The sequence below is a fragment of the Fukomys damarensis genome, unplaced genomic scaffold, assembly GCF_012274545.1.
Source record: "Fukomys damarensis isolate Sample0158 unplaced genomic scaffold, DMR_v1.0_HiC HiC_scaffold_16, whole genome shotgun sequence".
Classification (NCBI taxonomy): Eukaryota; Metazoa; Chordata; class Mammalia; order Rodentia; family Bathyergidae; genus Fukomys; species Fukomys damarensis.
The window spans coordinates 55232854-55257601 of NW_022900928.1; positions in this window are offsets into that span (position 1 = coordinate 55232854).

Consider the following 24748-nt stretch of genomic DNA (forward strand, 5'->3'; position numbering starts at 1 on the left):
GTGAAAGCCTTTCTACTCGCATTATTTAACAAGGCTGAAATATGCCATGTTATTTATTTACTTACTTAATTATTTGGCTTCCTTTGCCCAGATTGTTTCCTTAGCTGGGCTAAATTATACTATTCCTTACAAACTCAGTTTCAATTTATTAAAATCTGCAAGTGTTTTTCCTCTACTTCTTAAATCCAACTCTGATTAAATGTCCCTCTTCTATGCTAGTATGATTTCCTGGACTTGCTTTTATGAAACATTATTTGTTTATTTGTTTCCCAGTTTGCAAATGCTTTGATTTCTGCCTTTACATACGCATAGCTTAGGACAGTTCTTAGCAAACAGCATGTTCATAATAAAAATAAACATAAAATTAAACATGAATAAATAAAAATGAACATAAAATTAAAAACAAATTTATTTTAGGAATAAAATTCAGAATTTTAATTCTGTGATTTATTTCATAGCATCATATGCAATTCTTCCCTTTCCTCATACTTAAAAGCACATATTTTTGCTGGTATATATTAGATACAATATTATAACACAGTTTTTACTATACATCATGAAGATCGGTTGCACTAATTTGACCTTCAAAGTTAGATATATAATATACTACAGGTATTAAATATCCAACTCTGATGCATATTTTAGCCTAGTGAATAATTAACTTTTCATAAACCTTGCATATTCTAGAAATACTGTAGAGTTTTTTTAAAGTGCACTTTCTTTAGCTCCTTGTTAATGTTTTGACTTGCATTTACTGTCTAAAATTTGTCTAAGATTCACTGTAAAGTGAATCTTCCATATTTCCTCCTTTTTCAGGTTCTGACTATTTTTTGTATGATTGAAAATGATGTGTCCGTCAATATTTGCGATAGAATTTCACATCACAATATGATCAGTTACGGAGTCATTTGCACAAATGTTTCTCTTTAACCAATTAGGCAACCTTACTGTGATCTGCCTATTTTAGATGAGCTTGGGTGTGTTGAGGGTGGTATGGCCATAGACGGTGTTATACCTATTTTAAAGAAGGAAAACTCTAAAGCCTAAAATGATATTTTCCATTATGCATATTGAAAATATTTCATTAAGAATAATATAATATGGTTAAGGCTATAACTCAGTGATGCAGTTCTTGCCTTGCTTGAACAAGGCCCTGGGTTGAATCCCTAGGTAATTGAATATATATATATATACTCAAATCATTCAGCTAAAATGTTTTCTCCAATGAATTTTTAGATATAAAAACAAATTTTTTCTTTAACTTCATATCAAAGTTATGTTAATTTACGTTAAGAATCTTGCATAATTTAGAAATACTCAGGAATTTAAAAAGTATGTGTTTGTTAGCTCCTTGCTAAAGTTTTGAGTGACATTTGATAAAGTTAATAATGTCTTGAAAATTAATGTAAAAATTATACAATCTTCTCTTGTAAAGATAACTTTATTTCCTTACTGATTTGCTTTTTGTGGGAATTTTCAGTTGCTTCTAAGTTTTCCTTGAAGTCGTCAGGACTTCAAAAAACATCTATCTAACTATATGTTCTATATAAAGATATATCTCAGCCTCAGCTTCTGGGGTGGTTGAAGAATGTACCACCATACCCAAATTCTACATGAATATTTAAAACTCTCTTCTTTCCTTATACAGTTCTCCTTATTTGATCTCATCAATTCTAGTGGCAGAAGAAACCATTCGTGTTTTTATCTCTAAATGACTTGTCATTTTAATCTTTTTCTCTTCAGACAGATTGCCAATAGTTTACTGGATATCTCTATTTGGCTTTTACACTTACCTCAAATTTATAAATCTAAAGTTTAATAAATAATCATTTGTCCCATCAAATCTCAGCACCTCCAAGATTACTCTTCAGATGTTTCAGTCTTAACCATTTATTCAATATCTCAAAGCCAAAAATCACTTTCCTTTAAACTATCAATGATCATATTTTATCATTTACATTGTGGAAATGTCTCTCATTTATGTTTAAATCTATGAATATCACTAATGTCCAAAACCTTAGTCCTTGGGCTAAACAATTTTCTATCCATTTGCTTCCATTTCCAGTCAATGTTTATACACTAGTGAAAATTATATTTTATAAATGCATATTTTTATCATCTCATTTTCATTCCGAAGTTCATAGGCTTTTGCTTTCAGTGAGATGAAACAACAAGGAGCAGATTTATCTCCCATTTGAAACAACTAGAGAGCTTGACAAAATATATAAAACAACAGCTTGTTTGACATGCATATCAAGGAGTGGGAGACAATGACACATGAGAGGCAGAAAATGAACAGTCCAATCACAGATGGAGAATTTTTAGGCACAGAGAAAGGTACAAGAGAGGAGAGAGCTTCCATGAAAGGCAATACTTAAAATCTGTATTGGGCCCCTCCTGATTATTTGGTACAGAACAGATCAAGAGAAGTACATGAAGAATTATGTACAAGTAAGGAGGAAAATTAGAATTAGAGATTCTTTTACAGAGCAGAAAAGCTTCATAATACAAGGCATTATATAGAACATTCATAAAAGGTAAATTTAGTGAGAAATGAGGCCAAGAATAAATGATACACTGATTGTATTTAACCAAATTTAAAAGCAAGACATGGAAATGTTTTTCAGAAATGAAGTTATAAAAAAGACTTTCTAGAGCACAAAAGAAGCTGAAAGAATGTATAACCATAGAAAATATTAGTTCAGACAGAATAAAAATGATACCACATGTAACACTAAGAAAAGAAAAGCATTACTATGATAAGAACATAGGTAAATACATGATTTTTCTTATTATTTAAATTACATCAGCAGACAACTAAGCTTTATGCAAAATAATGATACATGGAAGAATTAATGACTATGAAAAAGTAAAATGTGACAATATTGGCACAAAGTATAAAGGTTTAGGTGAAATTATACCAATATAAAGTTTATATGTGACATGATATTTTTAAGATAGATAATGTTAAATTGAATCTGTTTATTATGCCCTCTAATGGAACCACTGAACTAATGAGACATATTTGCAATTAAAAAGCTAAAAGTAGTTTTTTAATAAAATGGAGTGCTACTCAGCCATAAAAAATGATGAACTAGAGACATCTAGAGCTAAATGGATGCGCATTGGGCCATACTCAAGTTAGATAAATAGTACACACATGTAAATACCTAATAGTTTCTCTAGTGTAAAAAATCAAATGTGTAAATAAGGTTCAAATACTATAAATGAAAGGGTGAAATAGGAAGGAAAGGTCTAAAGATGTAGGGAGAGTGGGAAGGGTATAGGAAATAGGGAAAAGAAAAAATTTGAAAAAAGGAAAAAATGGAAACAAAGTCTTTGTAAATAGGGAGGGTGAAGAGGTTGATGGGAGGGCAGGGGAATGGGGAAAAATTAAGAGCCAAGATACATCACGTAAAGGTACAAGATCCCAATGATGAAGGTAACCATATTGTTTACCTAAAATGTACCAATAAACTTAATGGAAAAATAAAAATATGTATGAGCAGTATGACCTTAGTATTATGGCTTGTACCTAGATATTCACCCAAAGTTTCATACCGTCATAGGTCAGAGATATGGGAGGTGGCTGAATCTAGGCTGTGTGATGCAGGATTTAAATTATATGATTCTGGGATTAAGGGTGTGTGATTGCTAAATTAGTCCATTGATTGGTTTATCACAGTTCTGGGTATATGTAATGGGAAGGTCCAACCTGGTTGTGAATGAAAACACAACCCAAAAGGCAGGTAGCCTGGATGGATTTAGAAGAAAAGGAAGAAGGCAGGAAGAAGTGCAAGGTCCTGGGTTTGATCCCCAATACAAAAAAAAAAAAAATCCCAATGGTGAGTGTGATCATAATGTACACCTAAAATGTATCAATAAACTTCATGGAACAAATTTAAAAATAAAAGGAATAAACAAATGATAAATACAACAACATAGGTCAATTGAAAATGATTTTTAAAAAGATAACTTAAGGTAAGTACTGCTGTGATTATATTTATATAAAAATTTAGAGAGCATACTAATCTGAAGTCACAAAAAAATGAACAATGGGGAGGAGCAGGATTACAAAAGGACCTAAGGAAACTAATAGGATTGACTAATATGGTCCTTGCCTTGATTATGATAGTTTCATAGTTGTATGTATGTGTAAAAATATTTCAAACTGTGTGAACTTTAAATATATACAATTTATTATATGGAAAGTATACCTTTTAAAAGCTATTTATGTTGTTTGTTTGTTTGTTTGTTTGTTTGTTTTTCAAGAACACTCTTTGGAAACTTTAGCATAAAGGTTAAAAGGTTTACCATGGCTCAGAAATCCCTCCAAGATCTAGTCAGCTTTCCAGCTCTTATAAAATCTTGCACGTTTATTTGTGTAGAAAACCATGTGGCCATGCTGATTTCACCCAGATCTGGTTAAATCCTACTGCAATACTGTGTCAGTTTAAACATCGTTTCCTCCCTGCGTTCCAAGACGGCAAAATCTCTATGCTATGTGTTCCGTGCTGTCTCAAATTTCTTTTGTACCATCTAGACACCACATTCATTTCTTAGAGTGTAAATTACTTGAGGACAAAAACTGTGTCCCTCAAACTTATATCTGTAATCCAATAACCTAATTCAGACTTTCCAAATATAAGATTGAGTTGCATTGTAATTGAATTGGGGAGAGAGAAAAGAAACATTTATAAGCAGGAGGATTTTCTAAGTACCTAGAAAATGATTGCCCTCTTCTCTGCCTAGACACAAATTTAAACCTGCTCTTTTTTTAGCTAAAACTTCTGTGTTTGTATATCATCTGTGCCCTCTCTTGGGAAATTTAAACTGCCTGCTAGGGAGAGAAGAAATTCTTTCAAGTGATTTTTCTCAGGTCAACTAGAATAACTAAGAACAGAAAAGCAAGTGAAGGATGTTAATGTAGACTTGTTCTTTTGATACTGTCAGCTCCATAATATGGGCCCTCAGAGCTGGTTGTATTTACCATCTGAAAGATTAAATAAAGTCAACTCAGTCAAGGAAGAACTGTGACTCCATAACAACAGGGGAAAAAAGAGTTTCAGTTCATTCAAACTCTCCTGTAAATAGACAGATTCAACAACCCTAGAGACAGGCTGGTCTTTCCCCAAAGAAATAGTCATACATGAAAATGTATGCAATATAACCTGCTGAGGCTCCTATATGCCTTCACAATTGTGTAAAGCAAAATGCATAGCAGGGAACAAATTATACCACACACTTGTACTACTTTTTTTTTATATCGGGGATCAAACTCAGGCCCTTGTGCTTGCGAGACAGGTGGCAGAACCACTGAGCCAAATCCCCAGTCCCCCCCTTTTTTAAATGTTTTATTTATTTATTTATTTATTTATTTATTTATTTATTTATTTATTTATTGGAAGTGCTGGGGATTGAACTCAAGCCCTTGCACTTGCAAGGCAGGTGGAGGAACCACTGTGCTAAATCCCCAGCCCAGCCACACACTTGTTCATGTTTGTGCTCAAAATATTTTTTTTCAAGTCATATATCTTATTCATCCATTCAAAAAAAAAGGATCCATTGAGTGCCTGCTGTGTTTCCATCACTATGCTATGGGCTGGGGATATAACAGTAGTTTACAACTGGGAGCAATTTGTCACTCAGGGGATATTTGACAATGTTTGGATATAGTTTAGGTTGTCTTACCTTGGAGGGAAGCAGCGCTGCTAACACTTAATAAACAAAACCAAAGATGTTGCCAAATATTGTACAATGCATAGGATGTCTGCCACAGCAGAGAATTATTCAGCCCAAAATATCAATAGTGCCGATATTGCAAAATCTTGGACTAGAGCATTGTAAGATTGTGGTGATTGCTACTCTCATGGTCTGTACTCTCTGTGAACTTGGAGTTGATTTAAAGTAAACTTTAAAGGGCAAAAATGTTATAAGCATGACAATGTGACATCAAACATGATTATATCTGACTTATATTTTAATTTTCAATATATGGCATAGGTTTTTAGCCTATGGTAAGTGAATAATGTGCTCAGTAATAGAAGCTTCTTTTTGATTTTTGCTGTCTGTATTTTTACTTATATATGAATGTGTATCTACTTGCATGAGAAAAAATATAATGTGCTAGAATTGTTAATTTCTTTTTTTAATAGCATTATTGAAATATCATTGTATCCTGTACCACCAAAATATTTCTCATAACTCTTTTGCCCATTTTTATTGCACTGTTTATCAACTTTTGAAATTGCTTTATGTTATTGATACAGGTTCTTTTCAGATATGTTATTTGCAAATATGTTTATCATGTCTCATATTTTTATCTTTTTAATAGATTTCAAGCATATAAATGATTGTTTTTATTAGATTTAACAATTTTTTTATTTTATGGAACATTTTTATGATATATATTAATGGTTCGTATCTAGACCTCCCTCCAAAGCCTCATGTGGTGGTGTCATAGGTGGGGCTTTTCAGAGATGGCTGCATCTAGGGTGTGATACTGGGATTAAGGGTATGGTACTAAATTAGACCACTGATTGGAATTAGCATATTTCTGAGTGTGCCTGAGTGGACTTACTAAAGACAGAAAACCCATGCTGGGTGTGGGGGTGTGGATGGCACCCAAACACTTGCAGCCCGGATAAGAGAAAAGTCAGGCTTGCTGTTGTTCACTGCCTCTTGCTGGCCCTGCTATGAACTGTTTCTCCTCTGCCATGCCACTCTGCCTTGGAGCCAGCTAACTGAGGACTGAAACCTCTACCAATTGTGAGCAAAAAAAAAACTTTTCTCCTATAGTTTTATGATATCAGGTATGTTGTCTCAACAACAATGATTCCTGTATCAATGAAGGAGTTGCCCAATCAAGGCCTCAAAGATTTCCTTCTATATGTTTTTATGGAAAGATTTTATTTTTCACTATATTTCGTTAGGGCTCATTCATTTTGAATTAGTTATTTATAGTACAAAGTATGGCTCAAAAATAATTTTTTTCTAATAGGAATACATATTTACTTACCTTTCAGTTGCAATGAAAATCAATTAAAGAATTAATTTTTTTTTAGCTGTTTATTCTGTTACACTGACCTATTTGTCTTGATGCAGGCATCTTATTTTGGTGACTCTTGTTGCTTTATAATAATTCCTGGACTAAAATACTGTAACTTCTCCAATTTTATTTTGTTTAAAGTTGTTCTATCTATCCTATGTCCTTTGTATTTGCATTCTGTCTTTCAAGCCTTATGATAGTTAAAATCAGATTTAGAAGCTGGGTATCTTCCCAAAAGAATCAAAAGAATCATATCACAGAGATATATGCATACCTATGTTTATAGCAGCATAGTTTGTAATAGCTAAAACCTGGAAACAGCCCATTTGCCCATCAGTTGGAAACTGGATAAAGAAGATGTGGTTTTTCTATAAAATGGAATACTACTCAGCCATAAAGAATGAGAAAATAGATTCATTCATAGGAAAATGGATACGTATCGAGGATATACTCCTAAGTGAAATAAATAAGTCACACGTGTATAAATACTGAATAGTTTCTCTGGTGTAAATAAACTATAATAGTACATAAGATCCTAATGATATAATGGACAAGGTGAAATAGGAAGAAAGGGGCTAAATGTGTAGGGAAACTGGGAAGGGTAGGGGAAAGCTAATAAGGGAAAAGAAAAAAATATGAGAAAATGAAAAAATGGAAATGAAGTGTTTGCAAAGGAGGAGGAAAGTGGGGTGAAGGGAGGGCAGGGGCAAGAGAAAAAGATGAGAACCAAGACCTGTCATGTAAAGGTACAAGATCCCAATGATGAATGTAACTGTACTGTATACCTAAAATGTACCAATAAACTCAATGAGAAATAAAAAAGTATTTTCCTTCAATTTTCCTGAAGGTTGTGTAGCACTGACATTATTTATTGCTTAATTTCTTGTAAAATTGACCAATGAGGCCTGAGGTCATCTTTGAACTTAGAGTTCAGGAAGGATTTTAGCTATAAATTTAACTTCTTTGTTATTGAGATCTTCAGATAATATGCTGTCCCGCGCACCTCGCCAGCAAGGAGCACGCAACACTCAGGATTCTTCTGAAGCACGCTTTATTGGAGGTTCTTCTGCATTCTTCAAGATGGCGGAAAGACCCCGAGCCGGACGCGAGCCTGCCTTTTATAGCCTCTCGGGTGACGTGGCCCATTTCTATTGGTCAATGCCGGCCTGCGTCATTCTGACGAGCCAAGCGCCTCCTCTGCGCAGGCGCGAACTGCCGTCACCGGCGGACTCACATCCGGGATTCATGCAGGGCATGAAGAGCCCAGAAACAATGGCGCGTGACAATATGTATTTTCAAGACAGTTGTTATTTTCATCTAATGACATATTTGAAAATTTTCTTTATGTTCATCCATGTAATATTTGTGCTTTTCATTCTTTTATGCAGACCAGTTTCATTTAGTATTATTTGTTTTAATCAATTAAGTTTATTGATATATTTTAGGTGTATATTTTTGTTTGTTTGTTTGTTTTTATCACTGCCTCTAGCTGGCATTGTCTCTGGTAAGACATCTTCTGTCCTCTTTATCATTTTTCCCTCTTTGAAGCATGTTTGTTTTGTATTATGATGTGCTGTGATGCCTTTTTCATGTTTCTTGATCTTGAGATTTGGTGTGCTTCGAGAATCTGTGAGCTTCATTTACTCAATTTGAAAATTGTCTGCTTTATTTAAATACTTCAAATTATTTTGTGTCTTCTTTCAATGACTCTGATTTCATTTAATTTATAAAATCATTTCTCCTAACTAAAATTTTTATCCTTTGACAAACATCTCCCTACTTTCCTTCATTGTTCAGCTATTTAAAGTTCTACAATTTGTCAATTCTCTTCATCTTTCTCTAACCTTTCTGTGCTTTTCATTCTTGATATATACTATTGCTATATGCCAAGTCAAAATATTCAGTCAAGAAAGTACACTGATTTACACTACTTTGGAACCTTAGCATATTTTATAGAGAATAGACATACAACAAAACCATTTAAAAACTGAAGGATTAAAGAAGTTTGGGAATATGAAAAGATGAAATTCATACTTGTAGAGACTAGGATTTTAAAATCTCCCTGTTTATGAGTGCAGAAAGTTTAGCTGTGTTATCCTAAGTTTTAAGGGGAAAGCAAATAAGGGAAAAGAAAAAACATGAGAAAATGAAAAAATGTTTTCGTAAATAGGGAAGAGAGGAGGGGATGAAGGGAGGGCAGGGACAAGGGGAGAAATGAGAACCAAGACCTGTCATGTAAAAGTACAAGATCCCAATAATGAATGTAACTGTACTGTATACCAAAAATGTACCAATAAACTCAATGAGAAAAAAATATGTGGCTTAGTTCATGACTTCAAATACACATTTTTCCTTTGCACCTTTAGAGCTTTTCACTTAGCCCTCAAGCTTCCATTTGGAAGAAAAATACTTTCTCACTAGATGTGACATCATGGGCATACAAAATCTTTTCTCCCATTTGTGACTGAGACTCAAACTTGATCTTTTAAATTTATTTAACTGTGGGTGGAAAGGGGGTGGTTAGCCTTTATATCTATGACCAATGGCATTATGAGAGTAAGTGACTTGATCCCACTATCACTCACTTGGTAGTTTATTCACATTCATTTAGTATCCATCTACCCATTCATTTAAAAAATATTTATTGAATTCCTACTTTGTATTAAGCAGTGTGTTAGCATGGAAGATATGATGATAAATGAAAAATAAAATCCCTGGCTTCAAACTGCTTTCACATGATGGAGGAGAGAATCACAGAAATTATGATTTTATAAATTATTATTCATATATTTAATAAATTGAGACAATAAAGAAGAAAAGGTATAATAGCACACAGGAAAGAAAAACTTAGGAATCTGTGTACTGTCGGAAAGTAATTGCAGAAGAGTTACAAGATAAAATGATATTTTGTTAAAACTATGGGTAAAAGAAAGGACAAATTTATTCATTTGGGGAAAATCCACCATATGCTGTGCCGCATATAAGAAAATGCATGATATTTTTCTCTTTTAGTCCTCACAGTAACCAAGTATGGTACACTTATTGTCCACATTTTATATTTGAATAAACAGAAGCTCAACTAAGTTTGTGTGTAATTCTGCATTCATGTCACTTGAACAAAATACTTTGCACCCACAAATTAAAGGAGGCACAGTTTAATTTGGCACATGATTTTTGGGGATTTGGTCTATGCTGGCTCCAAGTCATAAATAGCATGGTAGAAAGGCATGGAAAAGGAGAGGTGTTGACCTCATGGCAACCAGGAAACAGAGCAAGAAGGGAGGAATCAGGAACAAGAACACATCTTTCCAGATCACTCCCCAAGTAACCCATATTTTCTGACCATGTTCCACCTGCTAATAGCACATTCAGCTGTGAACTCATTAGTGGATTAATCCAACAAATTACTTTCCAAATCTACTCCCAAAAAACTTCTGAGACTTCTAGGTGACATTACATCTAATCATAACCTTCTTCTCCAGGCCTTCAGAAGATTCATTTTCACCTCATCATACAAAATGCATTTAGTCGAAAGTCTTAACTGTTCCAGCAATACTGATAAGTCCGAATCCAAAATTTGCTTTAAGAGTCAAGGCAAACTCTTAGCTGTGAGCTAAAAATACAGATGAAAGTGAAATATTTCCAACATACAATGGCACAAGTTAAACACTTCCATTCTAAAAGGAAGAATGGGGCAATAGGAAGGACTTAGAATATACCAAGACTAAAACTCAGCAAGACAATCATTAAATCCTATAGCTACCCATCTTGCATCCAAGGCAAGGTTTTTGTGAAATACAAGCTCCAAAGGGTTTGGGCAGTGCTAACCCTATGGCCTCACCAGCTGCAGGCCACATGCCTTCTCAGATAGGCTCCTCTCATTGACTGTGGTTCTCCTCAGCAGATATTCTGTTTCTGGCATCTTCAACTTCCGGAGGTATTCCCTGAACTCAACACTTTAATCATCAGCTGCTCAGGGGCACCTTTCAGGCACTATGACCCTGTTATGCATTTTTGCCTGGCTTCCCTGGTCTTCTTCTGAAATCTAGGTGGAAGGCTCTGTGAGTCCCATAACTCTTTCACTCTGTGTGCCTGTAAAAGCAGCACCATGTAAATGACACCAAGGTATGCCACTGGCATAAGCAGCAACATATATTCCCTTGGATCATGACTGTAGTGGTCTCTGAGTGCCTGGATGTCTGAATTTAGGGAAATAACTACCTAAGCAGTTCTGAATAGGCAGGATGACCTGAGGCTTTCTTCTGAAAACAAACTCTTTCAAAGGCACTTACGGTTTTATACCCTTGAGCCTGCAATGGGTAGCGTTTGTCCTTTTCCAGAGAAGCCTTCAAGACATCTATTCTATTATCATAATACAAATTACTTGGCTTCTTTTTAATGCTAATCTTTTCTTCATCAATTCTTTATTTTATTCCAACTTCACAAGAGCTTCCATTCTGGCAAAAATGCAAACTTTTTATTTCTTTCAATTTTGCTTTTTGCTACTGAGTCTCACTGTTGATATTGACAAAAACAGCCAACAGTATTCACACCGCAGGCTGAACTTTGGGCTGGTCTGAAATTTACTCTGGTGTTTTATGTAGCCTATTACCTTTAAATTTAGCTCCACACAAAGTCTTAGGACATTGGCAAAATTTAGACAAGTTCTTTACCAGGCCCCTAGTCAAGTTTCCAATGAGTTCTCATTCCCATCTGAAGCTTCTTGAGTCTAGTTTTTTGCTTGTTTTTTTCACATTCCTAGCAGTAGTCTGGTCTTCTAAATCCCAGCCAGAATCACCCAGAAAGCTTGGCTTATTACCTTTGTGGCTTCTCTAGCTGGCTTCCCTAAACTTTTCCAAACTCCTCCCATTCCACAAGCTAATTTCAGAGGCTTCTAAACCACTTGATTTGATCATTACAGCAATGATCCCATTTCTCTGGTAATAATTTTGTTGGTCAAGGCTATCATGCAAATAATTCCTAAATAGATTTGTGTTTACATCTCACTCCTTTGCCCATATTACTTCCAATAAGAAAGAGGGGACAAGTTTGAATATTGATGGTGCAGTGTACTCACATTTCACCAGATATATCAGACTTGGAACATCATATATTTTTCTTATTGCCATCAGTAGATGACCTGACCTACAAAGAAGCTCTGAACAAAAGAGGCTAACTCAATGAGATTTCTCTCAAGAACATGAACAAAAGGACTATAAGAAAGAAAGATGGTGTGTATTTGATGGTGGCTCTCTGCTCTAGTAAGTCACTTCATTTGGGGCTGAAATTGATGAGAAAGAAGGAATTAAGCCAATATCTGATATGAACTAACATGCTCCAATATCAGAAATCACAAGGGAGCAGAGGAAGGTGCCAGAAGAAGAAAGTGAAGGAAAAAGAAGCTTCTAGAAAATAAAAGACATTTGGACCATAACAGCTTCCCTGTAAGTGGAGCTACATTCATAGCTTAAGATATCTCCTCACCATCATTACACACACAAACTTTTAACTGCAGTAAAAATGTGATTAGATTATTTTTAATTGAAAGAGATTTGATCTGGATGACACCAGCAAAAGTACAGATTTGTAGGATAATAAAAGACAGGTAGTATGAAATCACTGGAGTAGAGAGGGCAATAGTATACACTAATTAACCTGCAGAGGGAGGAAGGCAGAGGGAGGGTGTAAATTGCCTTAAATGTGAGTTTAAGCTTTCATTATGAAAACTTTTGGAGGACTTTGAATACTTCACAGCAGCCCCTTCAACTAGGATATTTGGCTTCTACATCTCTGTATCAACACACCTAGACAAGAGACTTTTTTGGTGGATAAATATTTGTTATATCAGTGAAAATACTAAAGAGAAGGGAATCATAAATTTCAGATTTACATCACAATTATTATAAGTAAAAACATGCCTAATTTTTAAAAAGCCAGTTATAAAGATCTTTGAGAATAAGTTGAATACTGGAGGGTAAAATGGGACAAGACAACAGCAAGATCAGGAGGTAAACTTACTTATTACAAAAGGGAAGCAGGAAGCAACTTGGTGTGCACAGGGGAAGATGAGCATGATATGATTTTATTTTATTTTTAAAATTAATTTTATTGATACATTTTAGGTGTACAATATAATGACATTCGTCACTGGGAATTTCTACCTTTACATAATATATCTTGATTCTTATTTTTCCCCATTCCCCTGCGTGCTCTTCAATCCCTCCACCCCTTCCTATTCACGAAGACTTTGTTTCCATTTTTTCCTTTTCTCATATTAATTCCATTCCCTTCTTTCCTTTCCCCAATCCCTCCCACTTCTCCTTCCCCTTTGGACCTTTTCTTCCTATTTCACATTATCTATTGTACCTTTTGATCCTTATTTACACTGTCAGTTTCTCACACCAGAGAAACTATCCAGTATTTACTCATCTGTCCTATTTATTTCACTTAAGAGTATCACCTCAGTGTACATCCACTTAGCTATAAATGTCTCTAATTTCTCATTCAAGATATGATTTTAAGGAACAATAAAGTGTTGACAGAGGTTGAGGTATCAGAGATCAGTATGACTCTAGTTAAGGAAGACATTGTATAGCCTGTTAATAATCTTTAAAATTAGTGCTCTATTTACAAACAACCAGAACATATATTTACTGAGACACAAATATGTGCCAGATATTATTCTTGGTGCAGTAAATGCTTCGCAACACTTACAAATATAAGGCCCTATAACCCTGACCCCCCCCTTTAATTCCCTCCTTACCTCTGACACATTGTCTTAGAGTATCAGTCCCTTTATACAGAAACATTGGCTAGTTCTTAAAGGCACTAGGTGTTTCAGTCAGCTTTCTGTCACTGTGATAAAATATTTGAACAAATGAAGGAAGAAAGTTTTGTCTTAACTTATGGTATCAGATGTTTCAGTCCATGACACTTGGCTCTGTGGTATTTGGCCTGTGTTGAGGCAGCACCTCATGGTAGGTAAAACAATGCTGCTCACCTAATGGCAGTCAACAAGCAAAGAATGTTAAGAGCTATTCTATAATTTTGAAGAAATAAAATAACCACATAATTAAAGTATGTGTAGGGCTGTCTGAGACCTAATGTCTCCTTGCCTGAAAGCTGGCTATGGCATGCAGAAACATAACTCCATGAACCTCCAGTCACTCAGTGATCCCATGTTGCTGTTATGCCAGGCAAGATTACCTCAGTTGAAGGCATCCTGGTTTCCTGAGAAAAGTAGTAATAAAAGAGAGCTTTTCACCTGGTGGAATGACAAATTCCTGATTAGCCTGCTATCTCCTTCCACCTACTACTGTGAGACTCCTTTGCCCATCTCACAGTCGTTATCAACCTAAGATCCTCATTAACATAAAGTTACCACCACACTCCTCTCTATCCAAATTAGAGGATTGATTGGCTCCAAGAAAAGAGAGAGGAAGAGGTTGGGATTCTAATATTCCCTCCCAGGCCATGCCCTAGTGACCTCACTTCTCAAAGCTTCCATCTCACCCTAAACTGGCATTCAAGTCTCTCACCTATCAGCCTTGGAGGACATTTGAGATCCAAATCATAACGCTAGGCACTGCCAAATCTCTGAGTCTTTACTCTTATTCTTCTCTGTAACATAACACTTATCTGAAAAATATTCACATAGCCACGCACTCATCTTCTTTGCTTTTTGTAGAATGATACTTCAGGAAATCTTTCTCTAACTATATTTTAAAATCACATATTCTCAAATAAAATCATACATTCTAAACCCCAATATTGCCTGTCTTCCTTCCATGCTTTTATGCAGCATTATTATCAACTGATACACTTTATATTTTCTTATTTTGTTTATTGTCTGTCTCTTTTACTATTATGGAGTTCCATGTGTCTCAAATGTGTTCTCTATGAAATTTCCCTTGACTGTTCTTGGAATAGTTGAACTTCCTCAATTCCCCACTCAGTCCCCAGTATATGAGAGTTCCAGCCAATTACATATTTGCTAACACTTGGTACTTTCAACCTTCTTCTCTTTAGCCATTCTGATAGAGGGGGCAGACTAGCATTCTTAAAGATGAAAGGTATTTCTGGACAAAGGAGGGTGTGCTATTAGACAAAAAACACCAAACACTAAATTAATATAGCAAAAACAAAAGAATAACAACAAAATGCACCACTATATAATAAACTTTTAAAAGTAAAACTGTGAAATGAGTACAATTTTATTTTAAGCTTCTCTAGAATGAACATTCCATTGAAAGACAAATGGGTTTTTAAAAAGTAAAACTTTCAATGCTTTGATAATATGTGCCAACTATCTCTTGTTCTTTAGTAGGCACTGACAGATCTTTGTCAGCCACTGGGATTGTGAAGCAGATAGTTGTTGATATCATGTGTTTGACAAGTTTGAGACATTTTAGAGTCTAGTTACTTAAATTGCCATTAAATTCACAGGTTTTAATCAGCAACCTGCATGCTTGTCACACAACTTCCAGGTCCATTGCAATTTTCCAGAAAAAGAAACATACCCTGGATGACCTGGATGAGAGGAGACCCTGCTCAGTATGCAACCTTCCTGACAGGCTCCTTCTCTATGTATATATAAAAGTCTTTTGTTTCCCTAAGTCCCTATCTGGAGCATTGTGAAATTAACCCCCCCCCAATATTCTCAAGATTCCTGGTCCTTGAGTAAATCTGATTCCTTCTTTCTAACTCTCGTCTCCTGAATACTCGCTTTCAAGCAGCAGGCAGTCTGAACTTATACTGGTAAAGATTCCTCAAACATATCTGCTTGACTCATAATCTGGAAATAAAATATCAAACACACTTAAGACAGGATCCTGAAAAGCTTCATTTTAAAGTGCATTAGGCCCCCAGTGCATGTTTGCATTTTCTTTCTCTGATGTACTTTATCTTCATAAAAGACTAATGAGTACCTTTTATGAGCCCCTGTGAATCATTTCAACTATTGGACTTTGTGCCATTGTTTTGCACTAGAATTCAAACCCAATCAAGAAAAGAGGATAAAACTAGAGAAAAAAATTTAAACCAAATGTTAATACTCCCTGCATGTCAGAGCAAGGAATTTGGCAGTTTCCCTGCTAAAACTGGAAAGTCATGAATGTATTTTATAACCAAAGAATAAGTGCTCAGTTTTAAGATTTAAAAAGACTACTTCTGTGGCTAATGTAGCCACGCTATGTCCTGTACAGTTACATGGGATGACATTCACCTCTACTGTCACAAAATTGTGTCCTTTGAAGTTGTGTGACAAGCAGACCTGCTTTAGGAAAGCATGGAAGACAGATAAGAGAGGTGTCCCTGGAGGCAGTGCTACTGGGTTTGGGGATGCTGGAGGTGTCTTCTGGAGGTAGTTTCCAGATTTTTTCTGTCATGAGCAAATAATTGGTGAAGGCAAGAGTAAATAGTAGAAAAGCTTTATTGAAGTAGAATTATAGATAGCTAAGCTACTTAGAAAATGTTATAAGGCAGTTAGAAAGGGCTGGGCCATCAGCACAGAAGAAAAATGCAGCCAGGAGGCCCATTCACTGAAGGTCAGTCTTCAAGAGAGGAACTAATACACCCACATACTTTCCCTAGGGATGAGCAGCAGTAAGTGATATTCTAAATAAGTATCAATCATTTTGGGTGGTGAACAAAACCTCCTGAGCCCATTCCTTCCCCAAAGATCCTTCATTCTATGTAAGCTTGTGTCTTGCTTCCCCATTTGATCCCCATTTAATCAATATTACCTAAGTGACTATACTTGTTGTAATTTTATTGGTTGACCATAGTTTTTTCCTACCCTGTACACACCTTGTGATTTCCCACTGGATCGCTATTACCTAAGTGACCATATTTTTAATCTTATTAGTAGATTATAGTTTTGTCCCAATGTGAACTCACCTTACCTCAGAATTTTGCTCAATAAAACTCCATTGAGAAGCAAGGCTGGCAGGCAACCCACTTTTTACGTCCATCTTCTGTCACTCTTAGACAGAAGCTATCTTTCTCTCAATCAATTCTTCCTACTCTTAACCTCCAATTTTCCTAGAATTCAATCTTGGATTTTAGAGAACACGAACTCAGTGTTTTGGACATCTAGCAGGTTGGGAGCTATAATATTTCTCTTATATCATTTTTAGGTCCATATATCATATACCCTGTATCAGTTAAAAAAGCAACAGGCTCTTCAGAGAAAGTTTGGGCCAAGTAAGAGTAGGAAAAGAAGTACACCCTATAGCGTGAAGCTGGGCCATCATGAAAAAGAACACAATGGCAAAAAAATCTAGACTGTCCCTTTTGTATTGTTGCAGAAGGAATTGGTAAATGGCATGCACAGAGAGATGCAGGATGGAAGTAAAATAATAAAAAGCTAATTCTGTCAATAAAAGGTTGATCTCTAGCACTGCTCGTAGTGCAACTGACCTTTTATTGACAAAATAAACTTTTTATTATTTTACTTTCATTCTTCTCTGTACATGTCATTTACCATTTCCTTCTGTAACAGTATCATTCCTCCACAGGCTTATGTCAGGTCTAGGCATTCCCATTGGAAACCTGCTTAAGTTCTTGGGAAATGTCCATGTGCAGGGATTTGGGAAATGTTCAGCCCATGTGTTCTTGGATCTTGTCAGCCTCCTTCCTCAGCCAGTTTTAGCCACACCTTACCTTTCTGTCTCAGCAGGAAAAACAAATTCAGACTTAGTAAGGAAAGACTATTTGGAAAGTCTCTTATAAAAATGGAAACTCTGACTACAAGATTTGCATGCTCCAAAAGGACAGGCAGAAAAGAACCTTTATTTTATAAGAGCGCAGTAAACAAGGCTACGGTATCTAGAAAGAGAATGCTTTCCCCTTAGATCAGTAGATGCTACTCCTTGTAGGAGTCTTAGAGGAGCATTTCTGGATTGTGCTGCTGAATCAGACTAGAAAGAATCAAGGTTTAAGGTCCTGCAAGGTGCAAATAAGCTTAACTAAATTGGTTAAGACCAATAACAAGCATTTCGTTAGATTAATGGGGACAAATACTTAGCTCATTCTTTAAATACAAAAACAATGGAAATTTGGAAGGTTGTGTCTAGGCTTACCCTAATGTAGGCAAAGGGCTGTTCTCTAATCTTATTATTCATGTCAGGGAGCTGGCTGTTTGTACTAAATTGTTTCCCAGAATGCAAAGAGTAGCAAGACTTCTTTGACCATTGCCCTTCTATAGGATCACAGAACTCAGGTAAAGTTCAAAACTGTCATTACTTGGGAGATTGCTATAAATATTCAGGTAAGAATTTATTAGAAATGTCAATATTTACAGGTACCCAGAGACTTATTTGTTTATAAGCTACATCAAGAATGAACAAAGCAACATCCTTACATGAGAGAAGAAAATAGAATTAATGTTGAGTTTTTCCAGAGAAAATGCAGTTAACAATCCATATCTGTAGGTTCTGCAGCTGTGGATTCAACCAACTGCACACTGAAAATAGTCACACATATACACACAAAATAACATGTATAGATTATTTTTCTTGTCATTTCTTAAAAGTGCAAAATAGCAACTATACATAACATGTATCACATATTATAAATAATCTAGAGATGATTTAATTTAGTTTTTTTGCTTCTGTACAAATGCTACAGTACTTTATATGAGCATCCATGGATTTTGGCTATCTGTGAGAGATCCTAGTACCAATCATCATGAAAACAAAGGAAGAACTGTACATATCTCTGCCTCAAATGGACTCTACAGTACACATGACATTTTTGCTGGATGTTAACTTAATGATGAGCTTGGGAACTACCTGGAGAATGCTGGAGCACACTTCTGGGTGGGTCAAGGAGGTGAGACTTTAGGTACTATATTTGGTTCCTTTATTCTTCCCCTCTGGCACTGTTCACTGTTCTTTTTCCTGACTGCCATGAACTAAGCAGCTCTACTCCACCACACCCTCCTGCCATGATGTCCTGGAGCCAGCCAGCCATGGTCTGTATCCGCTTAAAATATGAACAAAATTAAATTTTCTCCATTTAAATTGTGGATGCAGGGTATTATGCCCAGCCACAGGAAAGCTAATACATTAAATCCTCTTTTTGTGGTTTAACACCCTTTTATTCAGGGCTCTTCTATTACTGTTTACTCCTTGCTATTTTATTAGTAGTAAAAATTACAATGTAGAGCATTAATATGGAACCTAATACATAGTGAGCTTTCAGTAATCATTAGTTGCATTTGCTCTTTTAAAATTCTTGATCTTATTGCTTCTGAACAAAGAGTATCATTCAGTATATAAACCAAGCCCAGGGTCTTATTTAATACATAGATATCGTGGACAATCTAAAGTTAGACAAATTTGATTGTAAGTTATTGGTCATAAAACTTCTAGTAAGTTCACCATATTTAAATCAGTGTTCCAAATACCAAAGATAAAAGATAATTTTCTACCCCTTCTTCAACTCCCACTTTTCTGCAAGGAGAGTGCCCAAATATGAAGTATTCCCACCTCTTATTTTCTAACTTATATGCTATAACCCATGCAATTTACAGTTGTTCTTTCCCCACATGCCTGTTACAATTCATTGTCTGCAAGTTGGTGGGAGGTACCTGGAAAATTTTGCTATATTTTTTTTGTACTATTACTTTCACTAATCACCTGTAATTATGCCTCCAAGACAATTAGTAAATAATTCCAAATTCCTTTTTCATTATTTTTTGGTCCTTTTTAAATTCTGAAAAGCTGTATTAATCTTGGCAGCTTATAATAATTTCACTCTTTTCCTCTCCACCCCAAGAAAAATTGTTTAGTGCTCCCCAAAGCTTGTTTAATAGTTATTGTGTATATTTCTCATTGTATTCAAGAAGCAATATTAATTTTCTAAATGAAAAATCAAACTACCCTAGTGAAACCACTGAAACTGCAGAGTGAAAATAAAGAAAGGATCCTGAAATACTCAGTAAATATTCACTTATAATAAATGAATGCTTTAGTTTGACATAAATGTATTTAACTACTGATGCATATATCTGTTGAATTTCTTATTGAGAGATTTAAAATAAAAGGAGAAAAAATTTTATTTGTTAAGCATGTTGCCTTTAGATTGTTGCATGTTCTTAGAGCCCTGGATATTCTTATATGTAAATTTTAAACAGCAACTCACTCATCAGTCAAAACCCATACAGTTGTATTCCACCAAATCAAACCTGTAAGATGACATGTATTTAATATATGCCCTTTGTCCCAAAGTGTGGCTCCTGGAAGCAATAGCTGAATCACTTAGGAACATGTTAGAAATTTAAAGTTTGGGCCTACACTAGAGCTCCTGAATCAGAATTTGCATTTAATGAAATCCACATGTGTTGCACATGGATCTAAAGTTTGAGAAGCTCTTCTCTAACATGAAATGTATCTCTCAATCACCTTTAAAACATGCAACTGCAGAGCTTCCAGGCCAGATCTACTGAATGCAAAACTCAAGCAAAATCAGGAGTTACTAAAATTTTTCACAGGTGATTTTCCTAAAAAGTTACAATTGGAAATTACTGATCAAAGAGAATTCTGTAATTCTGTGATGCAGCTCCTTCCTCTGACCCTAATAGGCTAAACCATTTGTCTGAACTTTAGAAAAGCAAATTTTGACAAAATAAAAGAGAATAGATTCCTCATGTTCCTTTAGGCTGATTTAAAAAATGAAACTGTTTCAATAGGGTGAAAGGTTTGCTAAAATCAATATTTGTATAAACAGTTGCATATTAATAATTCTTTTGAAAAGGAAAACAACTGAGTCATGAGTAGTCCAATGTGTTTAAATATTATACCACATACAAAAGATGGGATGGAGCTGGCTTGCAAAAAATCCAGCAAAGTAACAATTGTAATAAGATATAAAAACTAAAAAATCTGAACCCATTCATTTATTTATTATTTATTTTTATGTATTTATTCTGACAAACACTTTATTTGATTGACTGCACCTTGAGTGGAACTCTGTCAGGCTTTAAAATAAGCTGAGATATAAAAAATATGAATACAACACATAAATTTTCTTAGAGTCATATTCTGATCATTGAGCTAGGACAGAACCATTGTGTGGGTACAGCCAAATTTTTACAAAGAATAACTTAATAAATAAAGTATAGTGACCCTTATTTTGCATCTCACTTCTCTGTCTTCACACTTCTTTACCTTATGGCTGTGACTTTGCTTTTTCGATTGTGCCATGAAATATTCATACCTTCAATATTCTTTAACTGAACATCCTTAGTAAAATATTTTGCTGCAAATGGAGAAAAAGTCTTCTAACTGGGTTAGATGGGAAACACTTAAAATTAATACTATTTGATGGCTTAAATATATTATTAACAACAGAGTTCAGGGCTGCAGATTTAGCTCAGTGGTTCTGGCACCTGTCTTGCAAGCACAAGGTCCCGAGTTCGATCCCCCGTACCAAAAACAAACAAATAAACAAACAAAAAACAGAGTTCATTCAATGGCACTCAGGAGCCAGTTCCTACAGACCAGGAAAGGCACTTGTGTACTTTGGAAACCTTGAATTCAGCAGCATCCCTTTGGACAGTTTGAAGTAGGTCACGTGAATAAATGTCACAAATCAAAGTCTTTCCTAACAGTTGTTTTATCAACACATCATTGGACATTCCTGATGAGTGTGGGAGACTACAATATTGATTATTTCCAAAAGCATGCTGTAAGCAGTGCAGGCTGTAAACAATGAACCCCACAAATGGCTTGTTTGTAGAAGTGAGTTTGGTGGAAGCCTATATGCCAAGGTCAGAGTAACTCACACCCAAATTCCATTCCCACAATTAAAACATTCATACTAGAAGGGCAATGTTCTAATTAAAGCTTTATATTTTGTCTACTCCATTCCTAATTCAAGAATGCTTTCTCATGTTTTTTGTTTATTTGTTTGTTTTGATACTGGGGATTAAACTCAGGATCTTGTGCTTGTGAGACAGGCACAACTGAGCTATATCCCTGAGCCTTTGTCTTGTCTTTTATGAGCCTAGCTTACATTAAGGGTTGCATATCCCTGCACATAGTAGAGACCTTGAAGATAGTTTGGCTTTACCCTAATTGATTACTAATAAAAATCAGTGGCTTAGACTGGCCTGCACCTTTATTGGTTGCACTAGCATTGGTCATCCTGGTACCCCGCTTTCTGTCTCTCTTGGTTCTGTCTTTCAGTTATTTTTTTCCCCTTAGGAAGGACACTAGAGCCTACTACAAATGTTTACAATAATGTTTCAGGGATTCCAGTAGATGAGTATAGGTAAAAACATAAAAAATGCACTGAAGAAACAAAAATTGTTTAATTTTTATACTTTTTTTAAGTACCACTTTTTTTTTATTTTTCAGTTGTTAACATTCTACAGAGAACTTTTAGCATTACTGGATAAGATTTGCATTAGTCCTTTTTTTTTTCTTTTATTTCCATGGATTATTTTCTTTTTCTGAAAATTATATAAGCAGACTCATTCATCATATACACTTTTATGTCTGTCATCTTTTGTTTAAATGTTATGCTCATTAGGTTTACCCATAACACTGCATGAAACTACAATTTATTAATTTTCTTTGCTGTATAATACACCCTGTGATGTACTACAATTTATTCTCCTATCATATTGATAGACAAATGAATTATACCCTTGTTTGTTCTGTTAAAACTGGATATTTATATTCAGTTCTGTTGGATATATTTAACTCTGAAATATCTGGGTCAAAGAATATATGTATTTTTCATTTTAGCAAATACTGACTGCTGAAAAATTTTCCAAAGGTCTATCACAATTTATATTACATTTTAAAAGTATATTAGCTGAATTACTCCACCTTCTCACAAACTCTTGCATTGTCAGTTTTTAATGTTGGTCATTCGTGTGTGTAGTGAATTCTCATTAAGTTACTAGTTTAGTTTCTTTCTTTCTTTCCAGGAATCCAGGAGTTTAAGCACTTTTTCAATATTTATTGGCCATCAAGATTTTCTATCTTGGAATTTCTCTTCAAGCTGTCATTTTTTGTTTGTTTGTTTTTTGGTTTTTGCTGACTTTTTATTGATTTGACCTTTTTTTTTTTCTACTGATTTAGGGGCATTTAATGTATATTTGGAAATAAACCCTTATATCAGGTATTGAGAATATATTTTAAATTGTGGATTCAACTTTTCATTTTCTTAATGGAATCTTCTCAGTAACAGAATTATTTCCATTTTAGTTAAATTAATACTTTTTGAGTTTTTATGTAACATAACCTTTGGTTTGCTGAGGCCTGCCCTCTGACCGAGGGCACCAGAGAAGCCCAGCAGCAGTTCATGAATCTCTAGTAGGCCCAACCCTTCAACCCAGCATGCCAGAGGAGCCCAGACACTTGAGCACCAACACAGCTGTGTTCATACCCCTCCAAACAAGAGAAAGAGGGCCTCTCTGAGGCTCCTAGATAAAAATTGAAGCCCACTGGAAAAGTGAAGAAAATCTGTGATAAAGGCACACCACACCACCATAGTTGATAAGTCAGAGGGACCAGCACCTCACATCAGAACCTGGTCTAACTTCAGGTAAAAAGCTGGAACCTGCAGTAAAACCCTGCAGAGTTCAACCCAGCAGGAGGTCAGAGATCTCAACTTGGGCCTTGCAGCCAAAAATCAGCCTGAATCTCAGGGTACAATTGCTGGCTTGCTGACAATAATTAATGTAGATCTGCACATTCCTGCCCACAATGTCTATTGTGTCAGCAGGAGGCCCTCTATTTGTATTTTTTTTTATTTTCAAAGTAATATTTTTCTCTTATCTTCAATCATTAAAAAATTTTTATGTTTTTCTTTTCTCAAAAAATTTTCCTTTTTCTTAATCTTCTTTTTATTATCTTCTTTTCTTTCCTCTCTCCCACCTTTATCTCCATTATTCTCCCTTTTTGTCCCTGTTCCTATCTTAATTTGAATTTATTTCTTTTCTTTTTCCTCTCTTTTTTCCTTCTCTCAATTGCCATTAGTTTTAAAAGAAAGTGATTACAGATTTTAGCCTCCCTATTGCTGTTAGTTTGTTCTGTTCTTGGGTATATTTTGTTCTGTCTTCTCCTCTTCTCTTCAACAGCTCCCTAGAGTTTGTGTGATCTTCCTGTGTCCTCTGACTTCACTTCTGACCTTTCTCTATCCTATCTATCCCTCCCTCCCCAATTCCTTCTAAATCTCCATCCTGAAGAGTAAAGTTGCTATATTGAAGAATTTATTCACTATAAACATATTTTGGGCTGGTCCTTGATTTTGATGTAATTCACACAGTTAAAGGTGATAGATTAATAACTAACACAAATTGTCATTTTCTAAGCTATGCTTGATGCTTTGGTGTTGCTGACTGTATCACTTGGGCTAAGGTGTCATGATTGATCTAATCAGTTGTCCTCCTAGGTATAAGGAAAATGAGATTGCCTCAGAGACATTAGAGACTTGAAGCATAAAGACCCACTATATCTGCATGATCAAAGTATCAACCCAGGAATTAAACTAAGGACAGGACCAATAACAAAAATAGAAATGGGAAGGCATTTATACAAGGCACAAACACAGACTTCCACTACACCAATGATAAACTATGGGAGAAATGAGGTGGAAAAGTCTGACAGTCAACCATCTGGACACCCTGAACCAATAGTATGGGGAGTTCAAAAAAAAAAAAAAAAAAAAAAAAAAAAAAAAAAA